The sequence below is a fragment of the Ornithorhynchus anatinus genome, chromosome 1 (genome assembly GCF_004115215.2).
Source record: "Ornithorhynchus anatinus isolate Pmale09 chromosome 1, mOrnAna1.pri.v4, whole genome shotgun sequence".
Classification (NCBI taxonomy): Eukaryota; Metazoa; Chordata; class Mammalia; order Monotremata; family Ornithorhynchidae; genus Ornithorhynchus; species Ornithorhynchus anatinus.
In genome coordinates this window covers 38,083,075-38,111,034 of record NC_041728.1, presented here as the reverse complement: position 1 = coordinate 38,111,034, position 27,960 = coordinate 38,083,075, and positions in this window count along the sequence as shown.

The window sequence follows — 27,960 nt, the reverse complement described above, 5'->3', positions numbered from 1 at the left end:
CGTGACGGAAAAAGCACAGGCTCGGGAGTCAGAGGACCCGGAGTCTAATCCCGGATCCCCAGCTCGTCTCCCGTGTGGCCTTGGGCAAGTCGCTTCACGTCTCTGGGCCTGGGTTTGCCCACTGGCCAAACGGGGACCCGATACTCGTTCTCGGGCCGAAGCCTCCGGTGGGGCAAGGATCGCGTCCGACCGACCCGACGACCGTCATGATCGTCGCCGTGGGGGGCGACCGCCCGGAAGATAGCGGAGCCCGTGATATTCCGGGACCGTTTCCCCTCCCTGGACCTCGGTTTCCTCGGCTGTAGAACGGGGGGGGGGGGGGGCGGTGTCCTTGTAGCTCTCTCCCAGCACCCGGCAGGGAGTGAGCCCTTCGCAGAAGCTGTGATTAAGCATCATCTAAGCCTGGGAGAGGAAGACGGAAGAGCCCTTGAGACGGCGACTCTGCCTTCCGTCGAAATGCATTTTTTTCCGACAGGCTTTCGCATCCGGAGGTCCCCCGCTGGGCAGAGGTTCTTCCCCCCCCCCCCCCCCCGTTGTGCTTGGCGGGGGGGACGCCATCATCACGATCACTCTCCCAGGTTTCTAGTTGGGCGCCGTGGACCCCGCGGGGGGCAGCTCCTTGATGAGGGCGGGCTCAGAGGGGGGCAGCGTGGCCCGGGGGAAGGAGCCCGGGCCCGGGAGTCGGAAGGAATCCCGGCTCCCCCATTTCTCTGCCGGGTCACCTCGGGCAGGTGGCTCCACCCCTCCGGGCCTCGGTTTCCTCCGCCTCTAAAATGGGGGTGAGGACCGTGAGCCCCATGGGAGACGGGGACCGTGCCGAACCCGATTAGCTCGCGTCCACCCCGGCGCTCAGAACGGCGCCTGGCACGTAGTAAGCGCTTAACGAGCACCACGGTTGTTGTCGTCATTATTTTTAAACCGTCCCCACGGCCCGCGACGTCTGAATGCCGGCCTTGCCGTCTCCGTGGCCCCGGGGCCCGCTACGGCCCCCGGCTCCTTCCCCGGCATCGCCCGCCGGGCCCAGACTCCCGCAAGCCCCCGAGGGCGGAGCGAGACGGGGGCATCCCCGCGTCCGGGCTCTGGCGGGCCCCGGCCCGGACCGGAAGCCGTGAGGGCGAGGCCACCGGAGGAGAGCGGGGAGCCGGGGGGGCCCCGGCTCTCGGCCCCTCCGGGCCTCTCTGCCGAGCCCCGTGTTTCTCTTTCCTAGCACCCCCTCGGGCCCTTCCCTCCCGTGCCAGCCTCCCTAAACCTGCCCAAATTCGGATTTTCACCAGCCTTCTGGCCGCCGCTCCCCGACTCCTCCTTCCCCTCCGGTTTGCCCTCCGCTCGCCCCGGCCGCACAGCGCTTGGGCGCGTGGCTCCATTCGCTCCGACCTCCCCCTTATCGGGACTCGATTTGAACGTCCACCTGACGGCTGCAGGCTGAGCTCCCGAGGGCCGGGATTCCAGCTCTCGTAGAGCCAGCTCTCCCGGGTGCCCGGGACGGGGCCCCGCGCGCGGTAGGCGCTCGGTAAACACCACCGCCTGGCCGATATCGCTTCGGGGGAACGAGACGGGCGGGATCGGCGCTAAAAGAATGGCTCGTCCTCCTTAATCCGGGACGGCCGACGTGAAGATCCGGCAGCCGCGACTGCCCATCTCACGAGGCCTCTCGTGATCGGAGGGACCGAGCAGGCTGAGGTTCACCAGCAGACTCCCCGAGCGCCATATTCATTCATTCATTCATTCATTCAATCGTATTTACTGAGCACTTACTGCGCGCGGAGGACTGTACTAAGCGCCCCTGGGAGAGTGCCCATATGACGATAAATAGACCCGTTCCCTGCCCGCGAAATGAGAATATATCACTAGGGTATTTGTTGGGCGCTCACTAGGTGCCCGGCACCGGTCTAGGCGCTGGGGTAGATACGAGGTCGGCGGGCCGTCCCACGTGGGGCTCGCCGTCTTCACCCCCATTTTACGGATGAGGGAACTGAGGCCCGGAGAAGTGAGGTGACCTGCCCAAGGTCACCGGTGGCAGGACCGGGATTCAGAACCCAGGTCCCTCCGACTCCGGGGCCCGTGCTCCGACCGCCGAGCCACGCCGCCTCTCACCCTGTGAGCTCCTCAGCGACCGTGGTATTTGTCAAGAGCTCACTAGGTATCAAGCCCCGCGGTGAGCGCCGGAGCAGGTACGAGGTGATCGGGTCGGGACGCGGTCCCCGCCCCACCCGGGGCTCGCAGCCCGAGCAGAGCACCCGTTGAATCTTCCCGGCCCCTCAGCACAGTGCTGTGCACGCCGTGAGGGCTTGGAACGGCGCTCTGCGTGTAGTAGGCGCTCCATCGATCCCACCGAGCGACCGAATACCTTCGGTCGATCGGCATCCCTTTTCGCCTTCTCGAGACACTCCGTCTCACCCTCCTTCCCTTCCCCACTTCCCTCTTCAACCGCTCGCTCTCAGATGGCTCCTTCTTCCCCTCTCCCATTTCTCCTCAAGCCTCAAACTACCCTCCTTGGGTCCCGCTGCCCCATCCGGTTGGCACGCGTCCCCTTGGGGGGGGCGGGGGCGGGGTCAGGGGTCGTGGGTTCCGATCCCGGCCCCGCCCCTCGTCCCCATTCTGCAGACGAGGTCACTGCGGCCCAGAGAGGTGAAGTGACTCGCCCACGGCCGCCGAGCGGCGGAGCCGGCATTCGAACCCATCATCCCCGACTCCGAAGCCCGTGCTCTTTCCACCGAGCCGCGCTGCCTGCCCGTGCCTCGGCGACCCGGTCTGTAAAACGGGGATGAAGACGGGGAGCCCCACGTGGGGCCACCCGACGACCTCGCCTCTCCCCCAGCGCTTAGAGCGGTGCTTGGCACGGAGTCAGCGCTTCACAGAGAGCGTCGCCCTTCCTATCGTCACAGTGCTCTGCCCGGGGTGAGCACTCAGTGAGTACAAATGAACGACCGCCCCTCCCCTCTTCCTCTCTTTACCTCTCCTCCCACGCCACGGCCAAGGGGAGTTCACAGGGCTCGGTGGGTCAGGATCCCATAAGGGATGTATTTTGTTAAGGAGAGGTACATCCCCTTGATTCTAGTTGCTGCTACTGTTTCTGTCCGTCCCCCTCCCCGCATTAGAGGGGGACGGACAGAAACAGTAGCGGTGAACAGAATTAGACCGCGGGCCCGGCACTGGGCGGGGATTGTCTCGATCTGTCGCCGAACTGTCCATTCCAAGCGCTCGGTACAGTGCTCTGCACCCGGTAAGCGCTCAGTCGATACGACTGAATGAATGAGCGAATAAGGGAAGGCTTCTCCCCGCCTGTCCCGTCTTCGGGGACGCTCTCCACAGCGACAGCAGCAGCGGGCTACTCCGCCCCGACCCCCCGAGACTCCGAGAGGAGTCGGTCGTCGTATTTACCGCCAGCTGCCCGTGCGCCGTGCCGAGCACCGGGGAGAGTCCGACGCGCTATAACAGACCCATTCCCCGTCCGCGCCGAGCTCTGCGCCGTGGGAGGGGAGACTGACGCTGATAGAAATCGATCAATGACAGATTGGGGGATGAGCGGTGTGGGGCCGGGAGGGGGGGGGGTGAATAAAGGGAGCGGGGCGGGGGGGGACGCAGAAGGGAGCGGGAGAAGAGGAAAAGCGGGGCTCGGTCCGGGGAGGCCTCGCGGAGGAGATGGGCCTCCCGTAGGGCTTGGAAGGCCGGGAGAGGGACGGTCTGGAGGACTTGAGGAGGGAGGGCGTTCCGGGCCAGAGGCGGGACGGGAGCCGGGGGCCGGGGGGCCGGGACGGAGGCCCGGGGGGGGACGTCGGCAACAGACGAGGGAGATGACGCGGGCTGGGTGGTCGTAGGAGTTTCGGGGAGGGGACAGAGCTGGTCCCCCCGGCTCTCAGAGGGTCTCTCCCGGAACCCGGTTGCCCGGGGGAGCTGGAAGCTGCCGGAAGGGCCCTCGTGGCCCCGGCTCGTGCCTCCCTCCCACCCCCGTCCAGGGAACCCAGCCCCGCGGCGAGAGAAGCAGGAGGAGAGGCCGAGAGGCGGCGTGGCCTAGGGGGTGGAGCGCGGTCCCGGGAGTCGGAAGGCCCCGGGCTCCGACCCCTTGTCCGCCCCTTGTCCGCCGTGTGAACCGGGGCGAGGCGCGTCAGTCTCTGGGCCTCGGTTCCCTCGCCCGTCGAGCGGGGATTGAAGACCGAGAGCCCCGCGCGCGACGGGGACCGTGTCCGACCTGACCGGCTGGCGTCTGACCCGGCGCCTAGAAGAGTGCCTGGCGCAGAGGAAGCGCTTAAAAAAAAAGCCCACCGTAAAACAAAAGACCCCAATCCCCCGCATCTCCGAGCGCCCCATTTATGCCATTTAATAACTAGGTGTCGGTCCCCGGAGAGATAATCGCCTTTCGGATAACGCTTAGCACCCAGGAGCACTTTCCGAGCCAAAGGGCTTGATTACTATTAATGAACTCGGCTGCCTCCCCTTCCCAGGGGAGAGGGGGAAGAGGAGGGGAAGGGAAGACGTCTGCGATTCATCTATCCGATCGGAGAGGCAGCGTGGCCCGGCGGCCGGAGCCGGGGCCCCCGAGGCGGGGGAACCGGGCTCCTCGTCCCGGCCCCGCCGCTTGTCTGCTGTGTGAACTGGGGCAGGTCACTTCCCTCCTCGGGGCTTCGGGTCCCCCGTGGGCAAAACGGGGATTAAGACCGCGCGCTCCACACGGGACGGGGACCGTGTCCAACCCGACTCCCTCGCGTCACCCCCGGCGCGTCGGAGGCGCTTCGCGGACACCGTGCGCAATGAGGCAACCCAACGCCGCCGATGCCCGCGCAGCCCGATCGCCGTCGGCAACGGTAAAATAGCGATCGGGTACAAAACGGAGCACGGGCCCGCCGCCTTTAAGTCGGCATTGAGGTGCCCGGCCTTTCGGATCGGCGGGAGCCGGAAACGAGGGAAACGTCATCGTCCCCCACCGCCCCCGGGGCCCGGACGACGGGCCGAGCGGTGAGCGCCCTCGGCTTCGAAGGAGATCGTTCCCATCTCCGCCTCTCCGAGGTGACACGGGACCGAGGCCGTGCGGACCAGTCGGGAATCCTGGGACCGTCCCGGGTCCGAGCGGAGCCACCCCCGTCTCCCGACTCCCCGGGCGCCGACGGCGGGAGAGAACGGCCCTCGCGGGGCGGAGAGGAAGGCTCCTGCCTTTAGTCTTCTCATCGTGTCGGTCGGGCGGCTATCACGTGCCGGGCACCGGGCCGAGCGGGTGGGGCGCGGTCCCCGTTCCACCTGGGGCTCACGGCCTCGATCCCCGTTTCGCGGACGAGGTCAGGGAAGCCAAGCGACCCGCCCGAGGCCCCGCGGCAGACGCGCGGCGGGGCCGGGGGCGCAACCCCGACTGCCCGTGTGCACCGACGATTGAGGGATCCGACGGGAAGGATCCCGGGCTCGGGGGTCGGAGGTCGCGGCTTCGAATCCCGCCTCCGCCGCGTCGTCGGCTGTGTGGCCGTGGGCACGTCGCCGAACCTCTCCGTGCCTCGGTGCCCTCATCTGGAAAATGGGGGTGGAGGCGGTGAGCCCCATGCGGGACGACCCGATCACAGCGCTTAGGACGCTGCTCGGCCCACAGCACGCGCTTAACGGATACCGACGCGATCGTTGTTATTAGCGCCTCGGCGCTCGGTACGGGGCCTGGCGCGCAGTAAGCACCGTAAAAACGGGAACAGGTGGAGGGAGAGGAGAGGCCGCGGAGGGGGAGAAGAGATTCCCCGACTCTCCGAAAGCTCTGTTTTATACCCGACCGACATTATGGCCGCCGACGGCGACAGTAGCAACGACGGGGCCACGGGGGCATCGGCGGCGTTGATTCGCCGTATTTCTTACGGTGTTTGTTAAGCGCTTCCTACGTGCCAGGGGAAGGAGGGGGAGGGCAAGTGGGGGGTCTCTGAGGGAGGGAAGACCAGGGGCAAGTGGAGCGAGGGGCGGAAGAGGGGAGCGAGAGGGCGAGAAATGGCCGGAGCCACGCGGAGAGACGCCCGGCGGATGGGCCCGGCCGGGCCGGAGAGCTGCCTCTTCCGCCTCAGTGCGGGATTACGGACGGGTCATCGACCCGGGGGGGGCTGGGGGGGGGGGGGAGAGCCGGCCAGAGGGGAAGAGGCCCGCGCTCTTCCGGAGCCGGGAGGGGCCGAGGCCGGGAGGCGGCGGGGCCAGTCGAGGGAGGAGAGAGAGGATTCCAGACACCCCCTTGGTGCGAGAGACGGGCCTGGCCGCGGCGGCTGACGGATCGACGTTCCGCCCGCTCCCAGATGCGGCCCTCGCCATTCCCGCCTCCCGGCCCCGTGCCCCAAGGCGACGGAGGCCTGTGCCCTCCGCCGCAGGCCCCGCCGCCGAGCCCCAGACGCTTGGCCGGCAGGCCGGCTGTTGGGCGACTGGCCGGGCTCCAGAGCCCGTCAACTAGGTCTCCCGGTGGCATCTCATCATTTCCGCGCGGCTCAGCGGAAAGGGCCCCGGTCTGGGACGCGGAGGAGGCGGGTTCGAAGCCCGGCTCCGCCACCCGTCCGCTGCGGGAACCCGGGCAAGCCGCCTCACCTCTCTGGGCCTCAGTCGCCTCGCCTGTCAAAGGGGGATTAAGGGTGCGAGCCCCGCGTGGGAGAACCCGATCACCTTGTGCCCACGCCTAGTCGGCGCTTGACAGACACAAATGATAACGACAGCCTCCCGCGTCCGGCTTCCGGAAACGTGCGGGAAGCCGGCGCCGGGACCTCCCGGACCTGGACGGGACCCTCCCGGAACTGGGAGGCTACGAGGGGGTCCGGGCGCGGGGGGAATGCTAGAAGGACCCCCCCCCCCGGCCCCCCCCGGGGGGACTGGGAGAGCTCCGGGGTGGAACTCCCTTGCTGACCACCTCCCCCCGCCCCGTATTCTTACCTAAATAATCATCCGATCGATCCGCGGCGCCTGCTGAGCGCTTCCTCCGTGCCGAGCTCCGGATTCGGCGCTCGGGAAGTTCAGAATCAGCGGGCGCGTCCCCCGCCCTTAACGAGCTCACGGAGAGGGACGGTAGTGGAAGTCAATAAATCACAGACGTGTACTCAAGTGCCGCGGTGTTGGAGGTGGAGGAGATGTCAGATGTCCAAAGGCTGAAGATCCAAGTGCCTAAATCGCCCAGAAGGGAGAGAGAGCGGAGGAAAAGAGGGCCTTAGGTTTCCGCCGCCCGTCAGCTGGGTGACTTCGGGCGGGCCGCTTCACCTCTCTGGGCCTCAGTCACCTCATCTGTAAAACGGGGATTCGGACCGTGAGACCCTGTATGCCCGCAGCGCTTAGAACAGGGCGTCGCACACAGGAAGCGCCTAACCGATGCCACCAGTGTTATTATTATTATCATCTTAGACCTTGGGCCCCGTATGGGACAGAGACCGCGTCTGATCTGGGGGTCGTGTGATGCACCCCGGTAATTTAGCACAGTGCCTGACACCTAGTAGGTGCTTGACAGAAACCCACGGTGAGGATCATTATTAGGAAGCAGAGGAGAAAAAGGAGGAGGGGAAGAGGGAGAGAAAGAGGGGGCAAAAGAGAAAAGGCAGAGAGGGAGAAGGAGAGGAAGCGGGAGGAGGACGAGGGGGAGGGAGAAGAAGAGCAAGGAAGAGACAGAGAGGGAGGAGGAGATGAAGGGAGAAGAGGAAGAGGAGGAGGAGAGTGAGAAGGGGAGGCGAAGAAGAGGCAGAAAGGGAGGAAGAGAAGGAGGAGGTGAAGGGGGTGGAGAAGAGGAGGCAAAGCAGGGATAGAGAGGGAGGAGGAAGGGGAGGAGAAGGAGAAGAGGAGGCAAAGAGGAGAAGGAGATGGAGGGGGAGGAGAGAGGGGGCAGGAGGAGGAGGAGGAGGGGAAGGGAAAGTCTTCCCACCTCTGCGGGCGGTCGTACTTATTGAGCGCTTACCGTGTGCAGCACACGGTATCGGGAAAGTCCACCGCGACAATATAGGGGACGCGTTCCCCGCCCACAGCGAGCCCTCAGTCTACGGGGGGAGACGGCCATGAACAGAAGTAAAAAAATGATAGATCCGAACGTGCGTGCCGGGCAACCGGGAGGGGGATGAACGAAGCAAGTAGGCGGGGCGATGCCGCAGGGAGTCGAGGAGAAGGAAAACGGGGAGCGGGGGGGGGGGGGGGCGGGGGGCTCGGTAGAGGAAGGCTTCTTGGAGATGAGCCATCAGTGAGGTTTCGAGGCAGGGGAGAGTAACTGTCCGTCTGACGTGAGGAGGGAGGGCGTTCCGGACCAGAGGCGGGACGCGGCCGAGAGGGCGGCGGCGAGACGGACGAGACGGAGGTGAGGTGGGAAGGTTGGCATCAGAGGAACCGAGTGTGAGGCCTGGGTTGGAGTAGGAGAGTAGCGGGGGGGAGGTGAGAGGGGACGAGGCGATGGAGGGCTTCGATGCCAAGGGCGAGGAGTTTCCGTCTGCTGCAGAGCTAGCCGGGCACCCGCTGGGGTTCCTCGAGGACTGGGGAAACACGATCCGGGAGTGGAGTATGGACCGGCGCGGGGAGAGACGGGAGCCCGGGCGGCCGGCGAGTGGTCGAGGCAGGAGAGGAGGAATGCTCGGATCACCTACCGTTATTATCATCGCTATTACCCTTGGACCGGTGCTCGGCACGTAGTAAGCGCTTAACAAATACCAGCATCATCATCATCATCATCATCATCACCGTGATTATTATTAGCGCGGTGCGGATGGAGAAAAGGGCGGACTTTCGTGTGGACGTCGTGAAGGTCTGGTTGTATCCACCCCGGTGCTAAGTACGGTGCCCGGCACAGAGTTAAGCACTTAACACACGCCATCGTTATTAATGATCACTAGAATAACAGTGATGGTATTGGTTAAGCGCTGACTAGGTGCAGAGCACTGTCCTAAGCACTGGGGTAGATACCGGGTCATCAGACTGTCCCCCACGGGGCTCGCATTCTTCAGTCCCCATTTTTTTTTTTTTTACAGACGAGGTAACTGAGGCACAGAGAAGTGAAGTGACTCGCCCGAGGTCACACAGCAGCCGAGTGGCAGGGCCGGGATCGGAACCCACGACCTCTGACTCCCAGGCCCGCGTGAACCCCGTCTTACGGCGCCCTCCCGAGCCGGGTCGCGGTAACGACGACAGAGCCGGCATCCGCTGAGCGCCGGGGCGGACGCAGGGCGATCGGGCGGTCCCACGCGGGGCTCACGGTCTTCGTCGCCATCTGCCAGGCGGGGGGAACCGGGGCACGGAGACGTCCAGTGACTCGGCCCAAGCCCAACGGCCGCCAAGCGGCGGGGGCGGGATCGGAACCCACGACCCCTGGGTCCCCAGCCCGGGCTCTTTCCGGAGAGCGGGGGGGGGGGCGAGATAGGAGGGGGGGGGCGCCTTGGCTACGCCGGAGGAGAACCGGATCCTCCTTCCTGCCTCCGCCCCGGGTGAGCTGCGCCGGGTCCGGCGATCCGCACAGAATAGGCGCTCGACGTATACGGTCGACGGGACGAATCCCGCCCCTCTCTCTGGGCGACGGCCGAGAGTCACCCCAAGACCCGGGGAGCGGGCTGGGTGCCGGGCGGGTGGGTTTAGGGAGTGGCTCGGGGAGAGACCGCAGAGAGAGGAAAACGGCAATTAAGCGCAGCGAATCGTTCCGGGAGCGTCTGGGAGAATCTGCCGGGAACCAGCGGGGCGCTTCCCGAGGGAGGGGACCCGACCAATCGCGTTCGCCCCGCCGCTCTCTGCAGCGCGGACTAGCGGGAAGGGCGCGGGGCCCGGGAGTCGGAGGACCCGGGTTCCGATCCCGGCTCCGCCGCCCGGCCGCTGGGGCGACCTCGGGCCGGTCACTCCGCTGCTCCGTGGCTCGGTTTTCTCTTCTCTGAGACGGGACGCGACGCCTCTCACTTAGACCGCGACTCGGCGTCCGACGGCAACTCCCCGCCGCTGGCTTCGTGGCTCTCTCGGTCAGCTCTCCCCGTCCTACCGTACCACGGGTGGCATCTACCGAGCGTCTGACCCGGTGCGGAGCGACAGTACGAACTGAGTGCTCACTCTGTGCGGAGCACTGTACCGAGCACCCGGGACGTACGACGCACTAGCATTGCCGGACCCGCCCCCTGCCCGTAACGAATTTACAGTCCGGGGCATCCGACTAAGTGCCTGGGAAAGGACGAGCTAACACTTGGGAGGGAGGGAGGGAGGGAGAGAAGGATGGAAGTAGGAAGGGAGGGAGGGAGAGAGGGAGGAAGAGAGGAAGGAAGGAGGGAAGGAGAGAAGAAAGGGAGGGAGGAAGGGAGGCAGAGCAGGAGAGGAGGGAAGTAGGAAAGAAGGAGGGAAGGAGAGAAGAGGAAGAAAGGAGAGAAGGAGGGGAGGGAGGGAAGGAGGGAGAAGAGGAGGAAGGAGAAGAAAAGAGGGAGGAGAGAAAGGGGGGAGGAGAGGGAGGGAGGGAGGGAGAAAAGGAGGAGGGAGGGAGGGAGGGAGGGAGGGAGAGAGGGAAGGAGAAAAGGAAGAGAGGAGAGAAGGAGGGAGAGACGGGGGAAGGAGGGAGGGAGGGAAGAAAGGAGGGAGAGGAGGAGGAAGGAAGGGAGAGAGGGAAGGAAGGAAGGAGAAAAGGAGCGTGGCGCAGTGGAAAGAGCACGGGCTTCGGAGTCAGGGCTCGTGAGTTCGAATCCCGGCTCTGCCACCCGTCGGCCGTGTGACCGTGGGCGAGTCGCTTCACTTCTCCGCGCCTCGGTTCCCTCATCTGTAAAATGGGGATGAAGCCCGGGAGCCCCGCGTGGGACGACCCGATTCCCCTGTGTCTACCCCGGCGCTCAGAACGGTGCTCTGCACATAGTGAGCGCTTGACAGATACCAACATCGTCATCATTATTATTATTATTATTAAGGAGGGAAGGAAGGAAAGGAGGGGGAAGGAAGGAGGGAGGGAAGGGGGGAGGAGAGAGGGAGGAAGAGAAAGAGAGAGAGAGAGAGAAGCGGTTGGAGGAGGGTTCCCCCGTGGGCCGTACTCCTAAGCAGGAGCCCGGGCGCCGCGCCGCGCGGAGCCCAGCCGTCCCGGGCCCGGAGCCCTAAGCACCGCGCGGGGCGTTGGAGGCGGCGGGCCGGGGCGGGGATGCGGGGCTCCGGGCCCGGCCCCGCTAGAAGGCCGGGGCGGCGTGAGGGAGGAGGAGGAGGGGGCTTGGGGCCGCGCCTTGAGGGGCACCCTCCGGCCCGGCCGGGACCCCAGGAGGGACCCCGGGCCTCCGGCCAGGTGAGGGGGTCGGGGGGAGGGCGGGGGGGGGTCCCCCTCTGTCGCCCCGTTGGACTCTCCGAGCGCTGCGCACAGTGTTGTGCCCGCGGCGAGCGCTCCGGAGAGACGACCCAGTCGACGCACGGGAGTCTCCGTTAAGCGCTCGCTGCGGGCAGGGCACTGTCCTAAGCGCTGGGGGAGAGACGGGGTCATCAGGTCGTCCCACGTGGGGCTCGCGGTCCTTAGGCGCTCACTGGGTGTCGAGCGGCGTTCCGAGCGCCGGGTGAGACGCGGGCCCGTCGCGCGGGCCCCGGGCCCCGTCCCCACCGGGGCTCGCCACCCTCATCCCCCTCTCGGCAGATAACGGCGCCGCCGGGGGGATCCGCGCGGCGCTCACCACGTGCCGGGCGCCGGGCGGAGCGCCGGGGGAGCCGCGGGGTCGTCGGGCCGCCCCGCGTGGGGCCCGCGGGCGTCACCCCCCTTTTCCGGGCGAGGGGACCGGGGCCCGGGGGAGGGAAGCCACTCGCCCGAAGTCGCACGGCTGCCGAGCGGCGGAGCCGGGATTCGAACCCGTGAACTCCGACTCCCAAGCCCGGGCTCTCTCCACTGAGCCACGCCGCCTCTCCCCGCCGCGGCTGGGCTCGCCCTCTCCGTCCCCTTCTGACGGAGGAGGAAACCGAGGCTCAGAGAGGTGAGAGCACCGTTCTAGGCCCCGGGGGAGATCCGGCGCTTAGAACGGTGCTTGGCGCGTAGTGAGCGCTTAACAGCCGCCATCGGGACGGCCCCAGTCCCCGTCCCGGCCGGGGCTCGCAATCCTCATCCCCTCGTGACGGCCCGGGGGGGGGGGGGGGGGGAGGACTGAGGCGCAGAGGGGTCAAGAGGCTTGCCCGAGGTCACACAGCGGGCGCGTGCCAGAGCCGGGACCAGAACCCGCGCCCTCCGCCTCCCACGCTCCTTCCAACGGTCCGCGCCGCTTCCCGCGGACCGGCGGCCCGATTCCCGACCTGGGGCCGGGCCGACGGAAGGCGGGGGGCGGGGGGACGTCCGTTACTCGCAATGCAGTTGTTCCGTCCGTACGTCCTCTCAACTCCCGTAGGCCTCGAGGACGGGCTTACCTCCTGGCGCGCTCTGCCGAGCGCCCTCGGGCAAGTCCCCTCGCCTCTCTGTGCCTCCCTGGCACGGGATGGGGACCGCGACCCCGAGCCCCACGCGGGACGGCATCCGACCCGATCCGCTCGCGTCCGGCTCGGTGCCGAGCGCGGTGCCTGGCACGTAGGTAGCGCTTAGCGGATGTCGCCGTCATCTTTATTACCTGCCCCCCCGCTACTGATTCGAGAGGGGGCGCGGGAAGGGCCCGGGTCCCGCTCCCGGCTGCGCCGCCTCTCCGCCGCGTGGCCCTGGGCCGGTAACTCTTCTGGGCCTCGGTTCCCTCGTCTGTAAAACGGGGACGAAGACGCGCGACGGGGACCGTGCCTGACCCGTCGGTCGGTCGTATTTATGGAGCGCTTACTGTGCGCGGGGCTCCGTACGGGGCGCTTGGGAGAACGCGGCACAACAGTAAACACATTCCCTGGCCGTGACGAGCCGACAGGCTAGAGGGAACCTGGTTTCCCCGTACCTGCCCCAGCGCTTAGCCGTACGCGCTTAACTACCGCGCGAGAGAGACGAACGAAGAGAGACCCCCACGGCTGCTCTTTGACTGCTTCGACTCCGCCCGAGCCCAGATGCTCCGACCGGCCGACCGAGCGCCTCGGCGCGCACACGCGCGCCAACTCCGCACCCGGAGACGCCGAAGAGGACCACCTCGGTTCGCCCCGGACGCGTGGATGAAGCTCCCCGCCTGAATCCGGGGTCCGGGCTCCCTCGCGGAGAAACGGGGAGAGCCGGGGGGAGGGGTCGGGGGGGGGGGTCTGTCCACGGGGACGGGGACGGGGAGGATCTCTTGTTATCAAAAAGAAACCCCTCCACCCCTCACAGGGTCAATCCCAGACCCCACCGGGAGACGGTGGCGACGACCCCGACAAACCTCCGCCGACTGACCCTCGGCTGAGGCCGAGGAGGCCGTGCCGCCAACCCGCCGCTCCCGCCGCCCGAGCCGGCCCGCGCGGCCCCCCGTGATTTCCTCACGGCTGCTCGCTGTCCGAGCCGTCCGAAAGAAAGCTCTCTGCGGGTCAACGGAGAGTCTCTGAGGCTCCTAACGGAGCAGCGGAAGGATGAAGCCGGGCGCTCCCGGGCCGATTTTCCACACGGCAGCGGGGAGCCGAGGAGCCGCCCCCTCCCCCCCCCGGCTCCCTGCGGCGTGAAAGGAGGGGCTCGGCGGGATTCCGGGCATCCGGCGTCGCCACGTGAAGCGGGGCCGGCTCGGCCCGGCCGGACCGAATGGGGAAGTCACGGTAGCCCGAGGCCCCGGGTCCGAGCCGGCTGCCTCGGTGAGGGTGGCCGAGTCCGCCGAGCCGGTCCCCGGGTTAGCTCGGATGGAATCCCCGGCCTTCCCACTGATGGAGATCGAGTGAGGGAGATGCCCCCTTAGAGGGGGGTCGGCCTTGAGTATCCGTGCGTTTCCGCGAGGGTCAGAGGCAGAAAGAGTGTGTGAGAGAAAGCGGGAGCAAGGGACCGGCGAGGAGGCGGCGAGAGGCGGGGGAGCGAAGGGCCGAAGAGGAGGCAGAGGAAAGGTAGCGCAAGAAAGAGGCAGGGGGAGAGAGAAAGGAAGGAGGAGCAGAGGATCGAAGAGGAGGCCGGAGAGAGAGAGGAAGAGGAGAGGAGAGAAAAGGTGGGGCTAAAAAGAGGCGGCGGGGGAGAGGGAGTAGGAACGAAGAATTGAAGAGGAGGCAGAGGAAAGGCGATAATCATCGTAACGACGGTATCCGTTAAGCGCTCACGATGTGCCGAGCACCGTTAGAGCAAGAGAGAGGCAGGGGGAGAGAGGGCGATGCTGGCAGAGGGAAAGACTCAACTGCCTTCAGAGCCCGGGACGGTCGTCCGCTTTGCCCCGGAGGCCGAGGAGGGTCCAGAGAGAAACAACGGGAGAGAGAGAGAGAGAGAAGGAGGGGGGGGGGGGAGAGAGAGGAAACGGACTCAACGTGCCCCCGGGGGAGCCGGGGGCCTTCGAGGGTCCGGCCGCCGCGGGGAGAGAGAAGATGATGCAGTCCCGAAGCCGGTGGCACCTGGACTCCGACCCGTTCACGACCGGAAAACGCTCGAAGGCCGGGATCGCGTTTCTTTCTCCTCCGGAACGCTCACCGCTGGTGCTCGGCGCGCAGCGGGGGCCGGAAGCCGAGAGGAACCCTCAGAAGGGATGCCCGGCTCCCTCCCCTTCCCTCCCCCGTCCCCCCCCCCCCCGTCCCGCCCTCTCCCGCCACCCTCCACCGAGAGCCGTCGAAGGCCCGCCACACTCTCCCTCTTCCTCAGGGACCGCCCCGCGCCTTGAAGCGGACGGCCCGTATCCGCGGGGAGATCTGATCTCTGCCCGGAAACGGACCGGTGGGGCGCGCGAGGCGGCGAGCGCGTTCCCCGTTCTCCGAGCAATCTCGGCCGCCCCGGCGTCGATAAACACGGTCGACCGACGCCGCCCCGGCCCGAGGAGGCGGGCCCGCGCGGGGAGACGGGGCGGCCCGAGGCGACCGTCGCGGTACCCGCCCCCCGGCGACTTCACCGTCTCGAGGAGTCTCGACCCCAGATCCCCGGCGCGGTTCCTAACCTACCCGGGGGGCCGTGAGCGACTCGCCCGAGGCCCAGAGGGAAGAGGCGTTCCCCGCCCGCGACGGGTTTACGGGTCTAGAGGGGGAGCGGGGCGGTGAGAGAAATCAAATCCCGGACACGTACGTCAGGTGCCGCGGGGCTGAAGGGGAGGAGGACGGGGGGGGCAAAATCCCGGTGATCCGCAGGAGCGGGCTAGCGGGTAGAGCGGGGGTCCGGAGGTCGCCGGGCCCCGGGTTCCGATCCCGGATCTGCCGGGCGCCGTACCGAGCGTCGGGGGGGTTCCGGGCTGATGGGCTCACGGTCTCCATCCCCGTTTCGGCCTCTTTCTCCCTACTGGCGTCCGTGGAGCGCTCAACCACGGGCCGGGAACCGGACCGAGCGGCTGAGATGGATCCGGGCCGATCGGGTAGGACGCGGTCCCCGGCCCGGCCGGGGCTCGAGGTCTCCGCCGCCGTCCGGCGGATGCGGGAACCGGGGCCCGGAGAGCGAAGCGTCTTGCCCGCGGTCACACGGCGATGGGTCGTGCTTACCGGGCGCTCGCTCCGTGCAGGGCACCGTGCCCGTCGCCTGGGAGAGCGCGACACAGAGAAGCAGCGTGGCTCGGTGGGAAGAGCACGGGCTCGGGAGTCGGAGGTCATGAGTTCGAATCCCGGCCCCGCCACTCGTCGGCCGTGTGACCGCGGGCGAGCCGCCTCCCCTCTCTGGGCCTCGGTTCCCTCATCCGTAAAATGGGGATCGGGACCGTGGGCCCCACGTGGGACGACCCGATTCCCCCGCGTCTACCCCGGCGCTTAGAACGGCGCCGTGCACGTCGAGAGCGCTTAACGGATACCAACATTGTTATTATCATTATCGTCGTCGTCGTCGTCATCATCATTATTGTATAACAGCCCCATTCCCCGTCCACAGCGAGCGCCTACAGCCTAGCGCTCTCGACCGAGGAACTCGACGGGCTTTTCGGACGTCATCCCGTGCGCTTGGTTCCCCCCGGACTCCCTCCGTTCCAATGAAAAGATTAGATGTCGGGGCCAAATTTTCGTCTTTTTTTTTTTTTTTTAAAGGCGGGCAAGCGTCGGAGGCGGGATTGGACCCCGGGTCCTCCACGCCGAGCCACGCCGTGACCGTATAATTCCGTCACGTCCCCCTCTCCCTAGCGCTCGCTACGGTGTTCCTGAGAAGACGGGCCGGCCCGGAAACGGGAGAAGCGGCGCGGCCTAGCGGCTGGAGCCCGGGAGGCGGAAGGTGGCGGGTTCCGATCCCGGCTCCGCCACCTGGCCGCGGGGTGTCCCCGGGCGAGTCGCTTCGCTCCCCTGGGCCTCAGTTCCCTCACCTGGAAAACGAGCCCGTGAGCCCCACGCGGGACCGGGTCCCGGCCCCATCCGCCTGCATCCGCCCCGGCGCCGGGTTCGGGGCCCGGCCCCCGGTCGGCGCCCAACCGCGGTCACCGTCGGGAATCGGCCTCCGACCCGCGCCTTCTGCTCCCCGGCCGGGGTGTGCGACGGGGCTCCGCTTTCTCCCCGCGCCCGCCCGGGAGGATGGAGGGCCCCGGTGACCCGCGGGACCCGCCGCTGGCCCGGCCCCCCGGCCCCCGCCCCTTCGGCCCGGCCCGGGGCTCCCGGAACCGGCGCCGCGGGGGGAGGCTCTGGCTCCCGTCTCTTCGGCCGGGCCGGCCGGGCCGCGGGGGCCCCGTGCGGGCCCGGCCTCCCCCCGGGGCGGGGCAGAGCCGGAGACCCCGGGGGGGACGGCCGGGAGACCGCGTTCGCCGAGGGACCCCGGGGGCCCGGCCGGGCCGGGGGCGATGTCCAGATCCGGACGGTGTCTTTCGGAGCGGAGGGGGGGGCGGCGGCGGCGGGAGGACGACGACGACGACGACGACGACGACGAGGAGGAGGAGGAGGAGGAGGTGAGTTTTCCTGGGGCTCGTCCCAGCTGAGCTGCTTTGCCCCGAGCCTCGGTGCCCTCTCCTCACCCCTCCGCCTCCCCTTTCCCGCGCTCTTCTCCCTTCCCCTCCGCCTCTCCTCGGACTCCGCTATTTACCGAGCGCCCACTGCGTGCCGAGCCCCGTACGCCACAACGTGAAACGGGCACATTCGACGCCTGGAGGACGGCCTCCTCCACCTCTCCTCTCCCCTCCCCCGGCTCTCCGGGTCCTTCTCCTGCCCCGTCCCGCCCCCCCCCCCCCCCCCCCCCCGGCGCGGTCACGTTGGCCCACCCCGCTCCCCGCCCTCCGTTCCGCAGTCCTCCGGCGACGGAGAGGGCGGCGCCCGCTTCCTCAGACTGGCCCCCCCCGGGATCACCTTGGCTTAGCCATCTTCTCTATGCTCTGCTGCTTCTGGCCCGTGGGCATCGCTGCCTTCTACTTCTCCCAGGGGGTAAGGGCCCGCAGGACGACGGGGTCCTCCCCGGGCGGCCGAGGTGGGGGGGGCCCAAGGGGGCTCGGACGGGCCGCGGCGGGGGCCGGGGGGGTCCCGGCTCGCCCCGGGGCGGCGGGCCGGAGAGCCTTCCCGGCTCCGCGTCTCCCGTGCGACCTCGGGCCGGTCCCTCCGCTCCTCCGGGCCTCGGTTTCCTCCTCCGCAAAACGGGAACGGCGACGGCGAGCCCCACGTAGGACCGATAATCCCAACTGATGGTCCCGGGGTCCTCCCCGGCAACGACACTGACGCCGATGCCATCCGTAGAGCGCTCGCTACGGGCCGGGCCCCGGACCGAGCGCTGGGACGGAGCCGAGCGAATCCCAGTTGGACGCGGTCCCCGTCCCACGGGGGCGGGGGGCTCCCGGTCCCGATCCCCGTTTTCCAGGGGAGGGACGCGAGAAGCGAGGCGCCCGGCCCGGGGTCACCCGGCAGACGGGCGGCGGAGCCGGGATTGGAACCCACGACCTCGCGCGACTCCCAGGCCCGGGCTCTTTCCGAAAGGCCGCGCTGCTAGAACGCAGAGTAAGCGCCCAACCCACACCACGGAGACGATTACCGGGGGACGTCGTGGGGGGCACGGCGTCGCATGGTTCCGTTTCGGAGACCGGGGGCCTCCGGAAGCCCCACCCCCATCGCCGCGACGCCCCCGTCTTCCACCGCACGTCTCCCTCTCGGCGGTTCCCGGGGGGCTCCCCGGATGCCCCCCGCTCCCCCGCCGACCCCCGTTTCCTCTCTCTCCTCGGACCGGCGGAGCCATCTCCGGGGGAGACCTCCACGGGGCCGGCTTCGCCTCCCGCCGGGCTCTCTTCCTGGCCGCGCCGTCCGTCGCCGTCGGGGCCGGCGTCTGCGTCGGCGCGGTCACGGCCCCGGTGGCGTACCCGTCCGAGGGCGGGCCGGGGATAGGGAGGCCGGGAGGCGGGGGCCCCCGGCCGGAGCCCCCCCCCCCCGCTTCCCTCCCCCCGAGTCGCCGCCGCGGAACCGTCCCCGGCTCTGCCATCTCCCGCCCCGGGATAATGACGACGACCCTGGCCGAGCGCTCGCTACGCGTCCGGCACTGTTGTAGGCGCCGGGGTAGGTGGAGGCTGATCGGGTCGGACCCGGCCCCCGGCCCACGCGGGGCTCGGGGTTTCAACCTCGGGTTTACGGACGGGGGGGACCGAGGCCCCGGGGCAGCGAAGCGACTCGCCCGAGGGCTCCCGGCAGACGAGCGGCGGGGGCGCGATCGGAACCCAGGCCCTCCCGATCCCCGGGCCGTCGCGGCCGGGTCTCTCCTCCCTGCCCGTTCCCATCCCGCCCCGCTCCGCGGGCCCCGGCGGGCGGCGGGCCGGGCCGGGGGTCAGACGGTGAGGTCCACCCTCCGCCGGCCCCGCCGGGGAGGATGGCTCCCCCCGGGTACGGCGCTTGGCGGAGGGTGCCGCGCCTCGCGAAGTGACCTGCCCGAGGCGCCCCTCGAACCCGCTCCCTCGGAGCTGCGAGAGACCGGAAACGGGGCCCGGGACAGGACGGGGGGGCAGCGGGGCCCGGCGGGTGGAGCCGGGCCCCGGGAAGGACCCGGGCTCTAATCCCGGTCTCAATCCGGCTCCGACCCTTCTCCGTCGGGATTCGACTCCTGTCGGGATCGCGGGGCGCCGTACTAAGCGCTTGGGAGAGCCCCTCATTATTTGGGGGGCTTTTTATGTTATTTTCTGAGCCCCTCCGTTCTCCCTTTCGGTCCTCCGAGCCAGAGAAGAGTTTACAACAGAAAAATAGAGCTGAGAGAAGGTGAGGTTCGGGGGGGGGGGGGGGTCAGAGGACCGCAAGATCCTTTTGAAAATATCACCTAGGAAGGGGATTACTCACCTTTCCCCCTCGAAGAGACATTCGGGGGGGGGGGGGGGGTTCACGTTCCGGCGCCGTACCCGGCGCCGGGCTGGACCCGAGCCAGTCGGGTTGGACGCGGTCCAACGTGGGGCTCGCGGTCTTAATCCCCATTTTCCGCGGGAGGCGACGGAGGCGGGGAAGGACGCGGGGGAAGAGGAGAGGAGGGCTCGGTCCGGGAGGGCCCCTTGGAGGAGACGGGCCTTCGAGAAGGCTCTGGAGAGCGGGGCGGGTCGCCGTCTCCGCGTGGCGAGGAGGGAAGGCGTTCCGGGCCGGAGGAAGGCCGCGGGCCGCGGAGCGGAAATCGAGGCACGGTGACAGGACCAGGGAAGAGAGCTAGGGCGTCTACGCCGTGGGTTGAGCGAGACTAGGAGAGCGGGGGCCCACCCGACTATCTCGGGTTGAGAAGCCGGAGCTGGAACCTGTGTCCCGCGCTCTCGGGGAAGGGGAGCGGTTCCGGGCGAGGAGGAGCGGATGTCGGGTCTCCCGCCGCCCCTTCCTCCAATCACGGGGTCAGAATGTAGTGATGGCGATGGCGCTTTCTTTTTTTTTTTTTTTTTTAAGGGCTTGCTGCGCGTTCAGAACCGGGCTAGGCAGACACAAGACCCCCAGGTCCCACGTGGGGCTCCCGGCCCAAGCGGGAGGGAGGACGGGTCTCGAGCCCCCGTCCGGCGGACGAGGGGACCGAGGCCCGGGGAAGCCGAGCGACCGGCCCCAAGTGGCACAGCGGGCAGGCGGCGGGGCCGACGTTAGAACTCGGGTCCTCTGACCCCCGGGCCCGGGCTCTCTCCGCCGGGCCACGCTGCTCCTTCCGGGACAGTTCCTTCGAAGGGGGAGAGGGGGGTCTTCCTCCCAGGTCCGACGTCCGCGGCCGAGGGACCTCATCTTATGCCCCCGGGCCTAGCGGGAGTCGGGCTAAGTGAAGCGCCCCCTCCCGTCCGCGCGAACGCCCCTCCCTTCCAAGATTCCTTCCCCGGCCACCGCGCCTCGCCGAGTCGGCGAGACGGGACCGCCCCAGGTGAGGCGGAAAGTTCGATTCTGAGGTGCCCCCCCCCCCCCCCCCCCCCCCCCGCTCCATCCCGGCGGGGTGAAATCAGATGACATCACAGGAGAGGCGGCGCGGCGTGGCGGCCACAGCCCGGGCCCGGAGGTCGCGGGGTCTCGGGTTCTAATCCCGGCTCCGCCACCTGCCCGCAGGGCGGTCGCTTCGCCTCCCGGGGCCTCAGCTCCCTCCTCCGTAAAATGGGGGGGGCGAGACCGCGAGCCCCACCCGGGCGGGGACTGGGTCCGACCCCATCCGCTCGTGTCCACCCCGGCGCTCGGTACGGTGCCCGGCGCGTAGTCAGGCGCCTAAGAAATACCAGAACCGTCATTATTATTATTAGGTAACGATAGGGACCGCGGGACCCGTTGGGTGCTGGCTAGCGTTTTTCTAAGCGACGACCGGATCGGTCTCGGGCCCCGTCCCCCTCGGGGCTCGCGGTCCAGTCGACCGATCCGGCGGTGGTATTCACTGAGCGCCGTACTAAGCGCTTGGGAGGGCCAGGCACGTACGGCCTAGAGGGGTGGGAGAGACAAGACCGAGGCGCCTCGAGTCTTCAGCGGAAGAGATGCGCGCAAGCCGGGTTCCGGAGGGGAGGGAGAACGTTCGGTCGTCCATTCGGCCGCATCTACCGAGCGCTCACCGGGCGCCGGGCACTGAACCGAGCGACCGGGAGAGGGGGCAGCAGGGTGATAGGCGGGGACACGCCTCCGGTCCGGGGAACGCGTATCGAAGCCCCGTCTCGCCGATGAGGAAAGGGACGGGGAAGTCCAGTGACTTGCCCCGGGTCACTGGGGACTGCGACCCCGTGCTCCTGACCCCTGGCCCCGAGGCTCTGCCGTTATTAACAGCGACAGTAGCGACGACGGTCTCCGTTACGCGCTTACTATCCGCCGGGGTGGCCCACTGACCGCGTCTCCGGAGGGAAACACGGGAGACGGCTGCGGCCGTTCGGACCCCCGACCCGTCGGGTCCGCGGGTCCCACCTGGTCGGCTCGGAGGCACCGCGGCGCCCGACGCGTCGTAAGCGCTTCACACGTACCGGAAGAGACCGAACCTCCCTTACGGGCCCGGCCCACTCTTTCTTCCCGGAGCGTTCCCCTCAAGAAGCAGCGCGGGGGTTTCCCCGAACTCTGACCCCCGCGGCTCCTGCTGGACACCTCCACAGAGGACGCCGCTTCCCTGTCCGTCCGTCCCCTCCCCCCCCGCCCCACGAGGGGTCGAGGGGGTGGGGGAACGGAAGGAAGATTCCGAGGGAACTGAGAGGTGAGCGGGTGTCCCATCTGCATTTCTAAATCCTCCCCCCCCCCCGCAACCTACATTTCTCGCACCACTCTCCGCACTCCGAAGAAGAGCCGAAGGGCTTCAAAGCGGGGCCGGACTCTCTCGGAGGGAAAAATTCCAATCGAAGCCCTTCCGAGGAGAAGGGGCCTCTTATCCAGACAAAGGACAAAAGAAAAGGAGGAATGGGGAGGGCGCCTGAGCCGGGGATGGAGGAACCCGAGCCTGAGTCAGCAGGATCTCCTGCGAAGAGAGGAGACGCGCTACGTGGGACCCGCACGTCGCGCCGCGCGCGCTACCTTTCCGTCGTCGTGGTTTAGGGACTCGTCTCCTCCTGACGGTTTCCGTTCAGGCGCTCACTGTGTGTCGCCTGGATCGGACGCGGTCCCTGTCCCGCACGGGGCTCACGGTCCGGGTCGGGGGGAGAGCGGTCGAGCCGAAGCCTGGAGAGGGCGGGCGACCCGCCCGAGGTCACGCAGCGAGCGGTCGGCAGAGCCGAGATGAGAATCCAGGCCCTCTTGACGCCCAGGTCGCTCCTCTCGCCCGTTAGGCCACGCTGCCTCGCGGGCGTTGGCCACGAGAAGCGGCGTGGCTCAGCGGAGAGAGCCTGGGCTTCGGGGTCAGAGGTCGTGGGTTCGAACCCCGGCGCGGCCACTCGTCAGCCGTGTGACTTTGGGCAGGTCGCTCGACCGCTCGGTGCCCCGGTTCCCTCATCTGTAAAATGGGGATTAAGACCGGGAGCCCCCCCCGTGGGACGACCCGATTCCCCCGCGTCTACCCCAGCGCTTAGAACGGCGCTCGGCACGTAGCGAGCGCTTAACCGACGCCGACGTCGTTAATTGCGGCCCGGTGGACAGACCTGGGAGCGGGCAGGATCCGGGTTCTAATTCCAGCTCCGCCGCCCTCGTCCCCTCGTTCGACCCCTCTCGAGCCCTCCCGGGAGCTCGCCTCCTCCGGGAGGCCTTCCCGGCCTGAGCCCCCGCTTTTCCTCTACTCGTCCTCCCCGTCGCCCCGACCCCCTCCCTCTGCCCTTCCCACGGCACTGGGGTCTACCTGTACGCGTTCCTTCTTCTATCCGTTGTATTGACGACGTCGGGTAGGGACCGTCTCTACCCGTCGCCCGGTTGCGCCTTCCGGGAGCTTAGGACGGCGCCCGCAGTAAGCGCTCAATAAATGCGACGGAACGAACGAATGAATCGAACGTCCGGAGCCCAGGGCGCCGTGCCAAGCGAACGGGAAAGAACAGCAGAAGGCGAGCGACGTTCCCGGCCGCAATGAGCCGACGCCGTCGTGTGACCTCGAACGGGTCACTCTACTTCGTGCCTCGGCTCCCTCATCCGTAGAAAGGGAATTAAGCCTTGAGCCCCGTGTGTCCCACCTGACTAGCCTGCTTCTACCCCGGCGCTCGGCAGAGCGGCCGGAGCGTTGTCAGGGCTTAAAGAATAGCCCGCGACGGCCCCCCCCCAACCTGGGAAGCGCTCCGTAATTGCCCCTGGACAAGAAAGGGCTCCGGCCCGATTCTCCCGGGATTCCCCCTCAGACCGGCGGGCCTCGCCGAAGCCCATCTCCGTCCTCGGGCCCACATCCGTCCGCCGACCGGAACGTCGCCTTGCGTCCGCTTCTCTTCCGAGATTCCCCGGGGAGACCCGACCCCCCCCCCGGAGGGAAAGATGCCGGCGCGGGGCCACGCGGCGCGTCCGAGGGGGAGATCCCCGGATCTCTCGGCGCCCGCCCGGTCCGCGTCACGTTGGCCCGCGGGGGGGCCGTCCTCTCCCCGGGGGCCCCGAGACTCTCCCCGGAGATATCTCCGGCGGGAAAAACCGGGCGGACGTCGGCGGCGCGGAGGCGAGAGGTGGAGCCCCCCGCGTGGCCGGCCCGGTCGGCGTCGACAAAGACGGGGGGCCGTGGGGGCCGCCTTCTGCGTCGCCCTACCTCGCTCCCTCTATCCATCCCCCCTGCCAACCCCACACCGCTTCCGTCCCTACCTGCCGTTTCTTCACTTCTATCAGGGACCGCCTCCCTCCGGGGGCAGAAAACGCGTCTGGTCCCGCCGTCCCCTCCGGAGCGCTCGGCACGGCGCCCCGCCCGCACGCGGCGAGCGCCCGGAGGACGCGATCCGCTCACCGGCCGCCTGCGTCCGGCGGGCCCCGGCGCGGGTCGGGAGGAGGAGGCCCGCCCCACGGCGCAGGTTCGCTCGCGGAAAGGACCGTAGCCACGGGGCGACCGGACTCCCGGGCGGGACGGCCGCCCCGGGCCCCTCCGCCGGCCGGGCCTCGCTGGGGGGGGAGGGGCCGGCCGGCTCCCGGGGGCCGAATGTAGCGCGCTCTCCTAAGCGCTCGGTACACGCTCTGCACACGGCAAGCGCTCATTACTGCGGGGAGAGGGGAGGGAGAGTTCAGCGCTCCGTTTCCGGCAGCTCTGTTCCCGTGGGGCCGTAGGCCGGGGGTTCACAAACCCGCAGAAGCCAATTAGGGCCCATCGCTCCGGGGATGGGTCAAAGCCGCAGGTGTGTGACTTGGGGTCTCCGGGGAGAAAGCTTCCCTTCGGGAAGCGGGGGGCTTGTCCGGGAGCAAGAGGGGGAGGGAGCACTGGATCGGAAGGGGATTTCGGAGGCTCGGGAGAGCTACCTTCGGCCCGGCTCGGGGCTCGGTCCCGGGGAGGGGCCCGGGCCGACGGCGCGGAGGGGTCCGGTCCCCGGTCCGCGGGGCGCTCTCCGTCAGAGAGGGAGAGAAGGCGGAGGGAAACGGGGTGTCGGGGCAAGCTCCCCAGTGGTTTACGACGTCGCCGAGATCCGCCCTCTCCTCTCCACCCGGACGGCTACCCCACCGCTCCGGGCTCTCGTCAGATCCCGGCCGGACCACCGTGTCGGCCTCCTCTCCGACCTCCCTTCCTCCCCTCTCGCCCCGCTCCGCTCTATCCTCCGCTCCGCCGCCCGGCTCATCTTCCCGCGGAAACCATCTGGGCGCCTCACTCCCCTTCCCAAACACCTCCGGCGGCTGCCCGTCGACCTCCGCTCCCAACGAAGGCTCCTCGCCCTAGGCTCCGAGGCTCTCCGTCCCCTCGCCCCGTCCCACCTCTCCTCCCTTCTCTCTCTCCACCGCCCGCCCCGCACGCTCCGCTCCTCCGCCGCCCGCCCCCTCGCCGGCCCCCGTCCTCGCCCGTCCCGCCGTCGAGCCCCGGGCCGCGTCCCCCCGCGGTCCCGGGACGCCCTCCCTCCTCGCCTCCGCCGAACCGATTCTCTCCCCCTCTTCGAAACCCTACTTAAAGCTCACCTCCTCCGAGAGGCCTCCCCGGACCGAGCCCCCCTTCCCCCTCCGCCCCCTCTCCCGCCCCCCCTTCACCTCTCCGCAGCTTAACCCTCTTCTCCCCCCATCTCCCTCCGCTCCTCCCCCTCTCCCTCCCCGTCCCCTCGGCGCCGTGCTCGTCCGCTCGACCGTATACATCTCCGTCGCCCTATTTATTCCGTCGACGAGATGTCCGTCGCCTCGATTCCATTCAGTCGCCACCGTTCTCACGAGACGTCCTTCCCCTCGACTCTATCTATCGCCGTCGTTCTCGTCCGTCCGTCTCCCCCGATCGGACCGTAAAGCCGTCGGGGACCGTCTCTATCCGTGGCCGACTCGTTCGTCCCCGAGCGCCCGGTACGGTGCTCTGCACGTAGTAAGCGCTCAATAAATACTATTGCACGAATGAATGAATGGTTTTCGTGAGCTCCCTGGGTGCGCACGTGTACACAGACACACTCCACGCCCTTTTGCGGTGTGGACCCCTGGGGTGTTTTCGCGACAGCTGTCGCCAGTCTGACAACATTAGGTTCGGACAACATGGACAGGAGGGGGAGGAAGAGGGAGAAAAAGGGGGGGGGGGGGGGGGAGGAAAAGGGGAGAGAGGGAGGAGAAGGGGAGAGGAGGAAGAGGAGAAGGGGGAGAGGAGGAGGAGGACAAGGGGGAGATGGAGGAGGAAGGGGGAGAGGAGGAGGAAAAGGGGAGAGGAGGAGGAAGGGGAGAGGAGGAGGAAAAGGGGAGAGGAGGAGGAGGAAAAGGGGAAGAGGAGGAGGAGGAAAAGGGGGAGAGGAGGAGGAGGAAAGGGGGAGAGAGGGAGGAGGAAAAGGGGGGAGAGAGAGGGGGGAAAAGGGGGGAGAGAGGGAGGAGGAAAAGGTGGAGAGGAGCAGGAGGAAAAGGGGAAGATGAGGAGGAAAAGGGGAAGAGGAGGAGGAAAAGGGGAAGAGGAGGAGGAGGAAAAGGGGGAGAGAGGGAGGAGAAAAGGGGGAGAGAGGGAGGAGAAAAGGGGGAGAGAGGGAGGAGGAAAAGGGGGAGAGAGGGAGGAGGAAAACGGGGAGAGGAGGAGGAGGAAAAGGGGGGAGAGGAGGAGGAGGAAAAGGGGGGAGAGGAGGAGGAGGAAAAGGGGGAGAGGAGGAGGAGGAAAAGGGGGAGAGAGGGAGGAGCAAAGGGGGAGAGAGGGAGGAGGAAAAGGGGAAGGGGAGAGGAGGAGGAAAAAGGGGAGAGAGGGAGGAGAAAAGGGGGAGAGGAGGAGGAAAAGGGGGAGAGGAGGAGGAAAAGGGGGAGAGGAGGAGGAAAAGGGGGAGAGGAGGAGGAAAAGGGGGAGAGGAGGAGGAAAAGGGGGAGAGGAGGAGGAGGAAAAGGGGAAGAGGAGGAGGAGGAAAGGGGGAGAGGAGGAGGAGGAAAGGGGGAGAGAGGGAGGAGGAAAAGGGGGAGAGAGGGGGGGAAAAGGGGGAGAGAGGGAGGAGGAAAAGGTGGAGAGGAGGAGGAGGAAAAGGGGAAGAGGAGGAGGAAAAGGGGAAGAGGAGGAGGAAAAGGGGAAGAGGAGGAGGAAAAGGGGAAGAGGAGGAGGAGGAAAAGGGGAAGAGGAGGAGGAGGAAAAGGGGGAGAGAGGGAGGAGGAAAAGGGGGAGAGAGGGAGGAGGAAAACGGGGAGAGGAGGAGGAGGAAAAGGGGAGAGGAGGAGGAGGAAAAGGGGGGAGGAGGAGGAGGAAAAGGGGGGAGAGGAGGAGGAGGAAAAGGGGGAGAGGAGGAGGAGGAAAAGGGGGAGAGAGGGAGGAGCAAAGGGGGAGAGAGGGAGGAGCAAAGGGGAGAGAGGAGGAGGAAAGGGGAAGGGGAGAGGAGGAGGAAAAAGGGGAGAGAGGGAGGAGAAAAGGGGGAGAGGAGGAGGAAAAGGGGGAGAGGAGGAGGAAAAGGGGGAGAGGAGGAGGAAAAGGGGAGAGGAGGAGGAAAAGGGGGAGAGGAGGAGGAGGAAAAGGGGAAGAGGAGGAGGAGGAAGGGGGAGAGGAGGAGAAAAGGGGGAGAGGAGGAGGAGGAAAAGGGGAAGAGGAGGAGGAGGAAAAGGGGGAGAGGAGGAGGAGGAAAGGGGAGAGAGGGAGGAGGAAAAGGGGGGAGAGAGAGGGGGGAAAAGGGGGAGAGAGGGAGGAGGAAAAGGTGGAGAGGAGGAGGAGGAAAAGGGGAAGATGAGGAGGAAAAGGGGAAGAGGAGGAGGAAAAGGGGAAGAGGAGGAGGAGGAAAAGGGGGAGAGAGGGAGGAGAAAAGGGGGAGAGAGGGAGGAGGAAAAGGGGGAGAGAGGGAGGAGGAAAAGGGGGAGAGAGGGAGGAGGAAAACGGGGAGAGGAGGAGGAGGAAAAGGGGAGAGGAGGAGGAGGAAAAGGGGGGAGGAGGGGGAGGAAAAGGGGGGAGAGGAGGAGGAGGAAAAGGGGAGAGGAGGAGGAGGAAAAGGGGAAGATGAGGAGGAAAAGGGGAAGAGGAGGAGGAAAAGGGGAAGAGGAGGAGGAAAAGGGGAAGAGGAGGAGGAGGAAAAGGGGAGAGAGGGAGGAGGAAAAGGGGGAGAGAGGGAGGAGGAAAAGGGGGAGAGAGGGAGGAGGAAAACGGGGAGAGGAGGAGGAGGAAAAGGGGAGAGGAGGAGGAGGAAAAGGGGGGAGGAGGAGGAGGAAAAGGGGGGAGAGGAGGAGGAGGAAAAGGGGGAGAGGAGGAGGAGGAAAAGGGGGAGAGAGGGAGGAGCAAAGGGGGAGAGAGGGAGGAGCAAAGGGGGAGAGAGGGAGGAGGAAAAGGGGAAGGGGAGAGGAGGAGGAAAAAGGGGAGAGAGGGAGGAGAAAAGGGGAGAGAGGAGGAAAAGGGGGAGAGGAGGAGGAAAAGGGGAGAGAAGGGGGAAGAAAAGGGGGAGAGGAGGAGGAGGAGGAAAAGGGGAAGAGAAGGGGGAGAGGAGGAGGAAGAAAAGGGGGAGAGGAGGAGGAAGAAAAGGGGGAGAGGGAGGAGGAAAAGCACTCGAGTATTATTTCGTTCTATTAGGCAGAAACGGAGAGCTGAGAGTGGTGACGGAAAGGTCCGCTATCCTATCATTACCCGGAGTACCCAGAACCCGGTGCGGAATCCATCGCGGCGGAATCGCGTAGTTAGTGGAGCGCACCGTCAGTGAGTCGGAGACGGTCCACTATAAAATGCCGCCCCAAGCTAGCTGCCACCTCATTCACTCCCCGGATTCTTCCCTCGCTCAGCTC